The 8,990-nt window shown below is 42.5% G+C and overlaps 2 long non-coding RNA genes across 2 annotated transcripts; one reads left to right on the forward strand and one right to left on the reverse strand.

Annotated features, from left to right (window-relative positions):
* Window positions 1–5,575: 5,575 nt before the first annotated feature.
* Window positions 5,576–7,885, reverse strand: LOC106602841 (uncharacterized). Its single transcript, XR_001328309.2, has 2 exons — window positions 7,434–7,885; window positions 5,576–6,643 (listed from the first exon to the last, which is right to left on the reverse strand). It is a non-coding gene; the product is annotated as an uncharacterized lncRNA (long non-coding RNA).
* LOC123742439 (uncharacterized) lies at window positions 5,816–8,782 on the forward strand. Its single transcript, XR_006769594.1, has 2 exons — window positions 5,816–6,051; window positions 6,303–8,782. It is a non-coding gene; the product is annotated as an uncharacterized lncRNA (long non-coding RNA).
* Window positions 8,783–8,990: the final 208 nt, after the last annotated feature.

Below are 8,990 nucleotides of genomic sequence, written 5' to 3' on the forward strand. Positions count from 1 at the left end.
CAGACGTGCTCAAGGGGATTGAGATCTGGGCTCTTCGCTGGCCATGGAAGAACACTGAAATCACGCACAGAACGAGCAGTATGGCTGGTGGCATTGTCATGCTGGAGGGTCATGTCAGGATGAGCCTGCAGGAAGGGTACCACATGAGGGAGGAGGATGTCTTCCCTGTAACACACAGCGTTGAGATTGCCTGCAAAGACAACAAGCTCAGTCCGATGATGCTGTGACACACTGCCACAGACCATGACGGACACACCTCCAAATCGATCCCACTCCAGAGTACAGGCCTCGGTGTAACGCTCATTCCTTCGACGATAAATGCGAATCTGACCATCACCCCTGGTGAGACACAACCGCGACTCGTCAGTGAACACTTTGCCAGTCCTGCCTGGTCCAGCGACGGTGGGTTTGTGCCCATAGGTGACGTTGTTGTCGGTGATGTCTGGTGAGGACCTGCCTTACAACAGGCCTACAAGCCCTTAGTCCAGCCTCTCTCAGCCTATTGCGGACAGTCTGAGCACTAATGGAGGGATTGTGCATTCCTGGTGTAACTCGGGCAATTGTTGTTGCCATCCTGTACCTGTCCCGCAGGTGTGATGTTCGGATGTACCGATCCTGTGCAGGTGTTACACGTGGTCTGCCACTGCGAGGGCGATCAGATGTCCGTCCTGTCTCCCTGTAGCGCTGTCTTAGGCGTCTCACAGTACGGACATTGCAATTTATTGCCCTGGCCACATCTGCAGTCCTCATGCCTCCTTGCAGCATGCCTAAGGCACATTTACGCAGATGAGCAGGGACCCTGGGCATCTTTCTTTTGGTGTTTTTCAGAGTCAGTAGAAAGGCCTCTTTTAGTATCCTACGTTTTCATAACTGTGAGCTTAATTGCCTACCGTCTGTAAGCTGTTAGTGTCTCTTAACGACCGTTCCACAGGTACATGTTCATTAATTGTTTATGGTTCATTGAACAAGCATGGGAAACAGTGTTAAAACCCTTTACAATGAAGATCTGTGAAGTTATTTGCATCTTTACAAATTATCTTTGAAAGACAGGGTCCTTAAAAAGAGACGTTTCTTTTTTTGCTGAGTTTATATGTAACCTTCCGGTTCTAACTCCTTTCTGAGGCAACCAATCAGCAAGCATTGACACGATGGTACAGGAGCTCATGCAATCTTAATTTTTTTTATTTCTGAGACACAATAACATACACAGCAGTGTTCGTTGACTTATGGCCTCTCTCACACTCCTACAACATAAAAGGACTCGTCAAAAATGTTGAACCTTCTGGGTTTGGATGGGGTGCACATGTTGAAAACAAGCTAGCTAACAGTGTAAAGTAAACTAACTCACTTTTTTATATCGCGCTGGTCCGTACAATTGACCTTATTTTAGCGCCCAAAAACGTAATACTTCCAGATCAACTGTAATATCAATACCACTGTAAAGCACAATTTCCCCCTTTCCAACATAATCAATGAGGAGACCTTCATGATGCCCATCTCGTCATGATTCAAGAAGGCAATGAGCTCCGTTGGGTCTTTTTAAAAATGGCAGGTGGGAAAGCGAAACCTATTGCGTGATAGTGAGGAGGAGAGAAGTCGTGTGGGGAAATGGTTTTTTTGCACTCGATCTGTCCAACTTATCACCTTATCACCTCTAAAATGTAAATAAAACACTATAAAGAGTTTATATAATGTGTCATTACATACCTTTTTGAAGGTTTGTGTCGAATTTGAAACGGGTTTTAGGCGGTGCTAAAGTGATCTTCAGAAGTAAACAGCGGCTTTTGAGTGTCATGATAGCTTGCAGTGATGACGCAAAAAATGACTAGGTATCCCCCCTTACCCTGTCCCTTTTCTTGTTTTTAAACGGCGAGAGCAGTGCTACACCAGGTGAAGAGAGGCTGTAAGACAGAATTAGTTGCTTTATGCGTGCTGTACGTTATACCATGACACAGAGTCAGAGGTGTCAGTTTTTTCCAACTTTTCTCCAATACTATAGAGCCATTACCATGTCAGTCAACGCAATAATAGAAACATAGTTCACACCCCAGATTTTGATGTCAACAGTCGCTACATTAGTTTTCTTTGCAGCCTCGTTTGAATGTCGCGGTTGCGCACATTTGTACGGAATGGGGTTAGTTTACGTTACATTGCTAACAGGACGAGAGCTAGCATAGCTAACAAGTTAGCATGAGAACTCTGTTAAAACAACAAATACACTTCACAATATGACAAACTATATGAACATTAGTTATTAATACATATTCTGTGACAATTTGGATGTAATTATATTAAAATAAATTATCTTTATCTGGGAAAGGAGTGGATAAGCATTTCCTACCCAACGTTACCATTAATTCCATCAGCACGAAACAGTCTGAGGGAAAATGGTGCGCAAAAATAATACAGCAGCTGGGGTGCAATACGGTCAACAAACCACACGATGTCAGTCAAGTACCCTTGAAACCTGTCAATAGGAATAATTGAAACTAAGACCTATTCAAATTATCTCAATAACATGAATTCAATGCTTATGAAACTAATTTTGGAGAGCTAAACGAATAAAACAGGATAGTTCTTACTCTGTTACATATACAGACCATAAGTGTCTCTGTGTTGTTTTTTTTGGAAAGGTGTGAGTGATACATTATCAGTACTTTTTCAGCCAGTGTATGGCTGTGGATACATAGAATGTTGGCAGTAAAAAAACAATAACATATTACATTTAAACTTTATTTGGCTAGGCAAGTCAGTTAAGAACAAATCCGACGCTGGGCCAAATTTGACACTGATGCCTCAAGCACAGATGCAGTGCCTTAGACCGCTGCGCCACTCGACAGCCCCATATATACAGTACCAGTCAAAAGTTGCAAGAAACAGTGAAGAGGCGACTTCGGGATTCTGGGCTTCTAGGCAGAGTTCCTCTGTCCAGTGTCTGTGTTCTTTTGCCCATCTTAATCTTTTATTTTTATTGGTCAGTCTGAGATATGGCTTTTTCTTTGCAACTCTGCCTAGAAGGCCAGCATCCCGGAGTGGCCTCTTCATTGTTGACGTTGAGACTGGTGTTTTGCGGGTACTATTTAATGAAGCTGCCAGTTGAGGACTTGTGAGGTATCTGCTTCTCAAACGAGACACTCTAATGTACTTGTCCTCTTGGTCAGTTGTGCACCGGGGCCTCCCACTCCTCTTTCTATTCTGGTTAGAGCCAGTTTGCGCTGCTCTGTGAAGGGAGTAGTACACAGCGTTGTACGAGATCTTCAGTTTCTTGGCAATTTCTTGCATGGAATAGCCTTCATTTCTCAGAACAAGAATACACTGACGAGTTTCAGAAGAGAGTTCTTTTGTTTCTGGCCATTTTGAGCCTGTAATCGAACCTGCAAATGCTGATGCTCCAGATACTCAACTAGTCTAAAGAAGGCCCGTGTTATTGCTTCTTTGATCAGGACAACAGTTTTCAGCTATGCTAACATAATTGCAAAAGGGTTTTCTAATGATCAATTAGCCTTTTAAAATGATAAACTTGGATTAGCTAACACAACGTGCCTTTGGAACACAGGAGTGATGGTTGCTGATAATGGGCCTCTGTAAGCCTATGTAGATACTCAACAAAAATTCTGCCATTTCCAGTTACAATAGTCATTTATAACATTAACAATGTCTACATGTCACGATTCCCATCGACGGTGGCGCCCCCTCCTGCTCGGGTGGCGCTCGGCGGTCGTCGTCACCGGCCTATTAGCTGCCACCGATTCCCTTTTGCTTTTCCCTTTTTTTATTTTAGACACCTGTGGTCAATTAGCCATTAGAAGGGCTATTTAGTTTAGCTGGCCCGCTCCTTGTCGTGCGGGATTAATGGTTGTATTCGACTGTCTAGTTCGTGTCGGCTTGGCATTGTTGTACCTTGTGTTTATTCCCCTGTGTTTGGGAACTTTATTTTCTTCCAACAAAGTGTTATTAAAAAACAACACTCCCTGTGCTCGTTGCTTCCTGCGCCTCATTCCTAACAACACGACTACCAACGCCGTTACACTACACTGTTTTTCTGAACAATGTGATGTTATTTTAATGGCCAGAAAGTGTGCTTTTCTTTCAAAAACGAGGACATTTCTAAGTGACTCCAAACTTTTGAATGGTAGTGTATATATGTTCAAGAAGTATATATGTAAAGTAATGAAAAACAAGAGAAAAAATAAAATAAGCATTATTTGTCCTGTCGGTCTTATCTCCCCTCTCCACCGTACGTGTACATTAATACGTGGTAAATTGCCGCGGGTCGCTCAGCTGCCCAGAGTGCCTCGCTTGTGGGTGTGCTGGCAGCATATAGCAGCACGTCTGATTTGTGTTTCAAGAATTCAGCATAGCAAGTTTGTATGAAGGTATGGTTATTAAATGGGTAAATAGTTTCATCCATTCTCCATTTCATGAATTTATTTATGCTCTAAACCGCTCTGGTGACAAACTTTGCTACCCTGTTTCCAATTGTCCACATGGCTGGGAGAACCTACTTAAGTAAGTTCATTTCGAAAATGTTAAAAAAAAAAGTATTATTAGCTAGCTACAGTGCATGCTAACGCAAATAAGCTGCGAACATAGCTAGCTAACTAGCTATCTAGCCAACTTTACATACCGTATAGCTAGCTAAGTGAATAAAATATTACCAGCTACCTAACTTCATATTAGCTAGCAATCTTTATGTATTTATCACTGTAAAAAAACCAACTCCAAATGCATTTGTAGGTAGCTAGCTAACAGCCATGGGTGAGGGCGAAAGAATAGCAGCCCCAACTGTTAAAGTGAGAGAGTAGGCTATTCTGGATAGGGCAGGTACTTGTGTGTAGTTTGTGGTGGTTATCACACAAGTCAGAGTTATACTTAAACTAAATCTTTAATCATTTAATAAGGGAGCAGGTCAATACAACGCACACATATAAAGTGAATCGATTGAGTGCTCTACGATAATGATGGCTGGTCGCCGAATAACGCTCAGATGATTCATTGAGAGCCCCGAGACAAAAGTACAAAGGTATTTTATAGCCAAGATACACCCCTTTCAACCTACATGACGAACAACAGATGTATAGAATGGGTCACAAGGTTAAGATTTGTATGAAAGATACTTATAGTTCACAGCAGACAGTATCTGCTGTGTCAACAGTTATCTTTCATTGTACAGACCAGGGTCTGGCCCTGGGGTCATCTCTCCCTGGTACCATATAGAACAGAAACATTAACTCATGAGCTGGAATGTGATCTCTTTAGGTTTTATCACCCAAAAGACAGCATAAATCTCATGCTAGTGTCATCTCCCAGAGGCCCATCTTCAGTAGAACACACACAGATGAGCATTCTAACAACCCCTTATTCTGTTGCATAAAACAACCATTTGATGCAATAATAGCATTATAACAATCTAGTAATTTCCACAATTGCTTCCAGTCCCTAGAAGTGTGGACAGAGTGAGCACTGAACATTGTTACTTTATCATACTAAAATTAGATAATAGTATGTTTCTTGTTGTTAAAGTTGCGTCCTGTTCGTTTCTGGTATCAGAACAAAATAGTCAGCACATAGTAACTTCTGATTTATTTGTACTTTAATGCAAACACGTGTGTGGTAAATGGGTGGTTCGTGTATATATATATACGGTCTCGCTGTTATACCTCGCAGGGCAAACAGAGAAGAGAGCGACACATCTTATTGTTCTCGCTTTTATACTCTGACAGAGATAGTTCCCGCTCAATGCTGGCCTGTCAGAGGGAGGAGGAGCGTGGTTTAAACTTGCTCCTCCTAACGTCGGCATGCAGGCTGGTCCCAGCCTAGTGACGCACTTCCTGTCTTCAGCAGTTGATTTATCCGTAGCTTATGTACTTAATATTGTAGCATAGCTTCCCCGGTATATTATAAAGGTTATGCATACAAATAGCCAGTTCAACCCTAACATTGTGATGTTTTCTGTCCTCAGATACAGAGAGATGTGAAAGCCTGTCTGCAGATGAAGAGGTCTCAATTAAAAGCAGCGGTTCTTCGTGCTGGTCCTCGGGAGTCAAAGTGGTGCATATTTTAGTTTTTTGCCTCAGCACTACACAGTTAATTCAAATGATCAACTCATCAAGCTTCAAGTGGTATTTACGTATTAATTTGTAGTGCTATCCTTGATATGATCCTGTTGTTGTCACTTGCTACACATGCACATGTGTGTGCACATGCATCTATCTATTCAATGTTATCATATACTTTAGTAGTCCACAATGACCTGGTGATGTAAAAGTCTAATAATTACATTATCTTCCATATTCCTACAGATACCTTGCAACTGGAGATTCCTTCAAAATGATTGCCTACAGTTACTGTGTAGGGCACTGCAAGGTTGGGTTCCAAGGCCGATCTGGGACTGCCTCCTGTGGGATTCAGGCGTGTGAAAGCTACCTGTGTCCTGCATAACTTCATGAGGATGGACACGAGGACCAGGAGGGGATCTGCGGCTTGCCGCCGTGTGCCAGAGGAGAGGTCTGCTGCTCTGCATGATGTTTCCAGGGTGGGGGCCAACAACGCAGCACGGGAGGCAATCTTTGTGTGGGAGATCTTCACCTCCTACTTCTTCGAAAAGGGTGCTGTTTGTTCCCTGGCAACACCGTAGACCACACTATGCACAAAGAAAAGCTATTTTATGAGGCATCCACATTTTAACAAGAGTATTCTCCCATTTACTTAGCTATGTCAAATGCAGTTATTCAATTCCCAGTTTCTCTCCCTTTGATTTCTACTTCTCAGGTGAGGATGCTGTTTAGGTAAGGGTGTGATGTCTGTACAAAAACAAAACAGGCTATTTTAAATCAATCCATATTGAAAAAATGTAGAACAATTAGACACCCTATAACCCACACCTACACACTCGTGTATCAATCTGATGGATTGTGTTATGCAGTAAGCAGGCTCAGGTGTATAACTGTGGCTCCCACCTTCAAAGAACAGGCAAGAGGGCCAACCATGGAGAATAATAAGACACTTCATTATTTCTATAACTGCGCTATATTGTTTGTCCTCGTGTGTCTGTGTATGTTTTTCTGCTGACAGTGTGGACACCAGGTGAGGCTACACAAACAGATTCCTGTTGAACACTGTCTATTTAACTACCTTATTTTCTCTCCTTCACTAAATCCCTCTCCCCCTTCCCCCTAAATCCTCTAGGTTATATCAGCTGTATCAGCTGTGTCAGTGAACCCATCCCGCATCTGAACTGGCCAGGAAGTACCCGTGCTAAGGACTATTCAGCGCTGGTCTGGCAATTCAGAATCCACACTTCAAGATTGTTTTGATCACACGGACTGGGATTTGTTCCGGGTAGCTTCCGAGAGTAATATTACTGATATGGTGACTGAGTTTTATCAGGAAGTGTATAGGAGATGTACCCACTGTGACTATTAAAAACCTACCTTAACCATAAACCGTGGATAGATGTCAGCATTCGCTCAAAACTGAAAGCGCGAACCACCACATTTAACCATAGCAAGGTGACTCAAAATATGGCAGAATACAAACATTTTAGTTATTCCCTCCGCAAGGCAATCAAACAGGCAAAACGTCAGTATGGAGACAAAGTGGAGTCGCAATTCAACGGCTCAGACACGAGACGTATGTGGCACTGTCTACAGAGAATCACGGGCTACAAAAGGAAAACCAGCCACGTCGCAGACACCGATGTCTTGCTTCCAGACAAGCTAAACACCTTCTTCGCCCGCTTTGAGGATAGCACAGTGCCACCGACGCAGCCCGCTACTAAGGACTGTGGGCTCTCCTGCTCCGTGGCCGACGTGAGTAAGACGTTTAAGTGTGTTAACCCTCGCAAGGCTGCCGGCCCAGACGGCATCCCTAGCCGCGTCCTCAGAGCATGCGCAGACCAGCTGGCTGCAGACCTGCCAACATGCATGCATTTTGCATACCAACTACGCAATTCTCTGTCCATGTACCCAGGTACAAGATCCAAGTTAAAAGTACGCAGAAATGAATAGGGCCAGATTTTATTTTTTTACATTTTAATAAAAAATACATCTGAGTAAATCTAACATCCCGATTCTCGAGCTGCAACACAGACATGTACGGAATTTGTGTCAATGGACATGGAGATGAATACATAATTATTTGACGTAGCTACCCCGTGTCTGGCCCTCCTGTTTGTTGTGAGTTTGCCGACTGTCAGCTGTACGTAAACACATGGACAAATCCCTTTTCGACTCCATGTGTTGTGGGAAGGTAAACACTAATTGTTTCAAGCTAATGTTAGCAAACATAAGATGGACATTCAGTGGGCTCTAAAGTGCCAGCAGTTCATTTGCATGTGAAAGAAATTAAATGCAAATACGAAAAATAACTGGTCGCATTTGTGCAAGTGTGAAATACATTTAATTCTGCGTCCCATTAGTAGTATTTTCCATGTAACATTACGATGATCACGCAACCTGATAGACTATAGCAGTAATTATGATCCATTATCCTGTGTCCTCAGATCAGTGCAGATGAAGGAAATAGATATTGAGATGAACCGGTTTTAGAGTATTTACATGATGCATAGGAAGTGTAGTGTACAGTTTGTTAATTATATTTCTGTATATATGAATTACAAATCAGCCTGTAACTAGTTAAATCATATTTCTAGTCTATTACAGTTACAATGTGTAACCATTGATGGACCAGGATTGGTAAACATTGTTGAAGTGTGTAATTGTAATACATACATGCAAACACAGCATCATTAAAAGACTGGAGTTTGATACTCCTGGTAAAATATGGGTTGTTTATGAATTCAAAGGACCAATAAAAAAAACGTAGGTGCTGGATTTTAGGCCGGTAGCAACCACCACAGGGTGTCCGTTCAGAACACGAGGAAGCAGTAGTTCCAGTTCAAGGATTTAATGAAGATCCACACACACATACAACACCTATCTCCCTTGTGGTTCTGTAAAGAAAAGAGGAGAACTTAGGCTATAGGAGAG

Source organism: Salmo salar, chromosome ssa04, assembly GCF_905237065.1.
Source record: "Salmo salar chromosome ssa04, Ssal_v3.1, whole genome shotgun sequence".
Taxonomy (NCBI): Eukaryota; Metazoa; Chordata; class Actinopteri; order Salmoniformes; family Salmonidae; genus Salmo; species Salmo salar.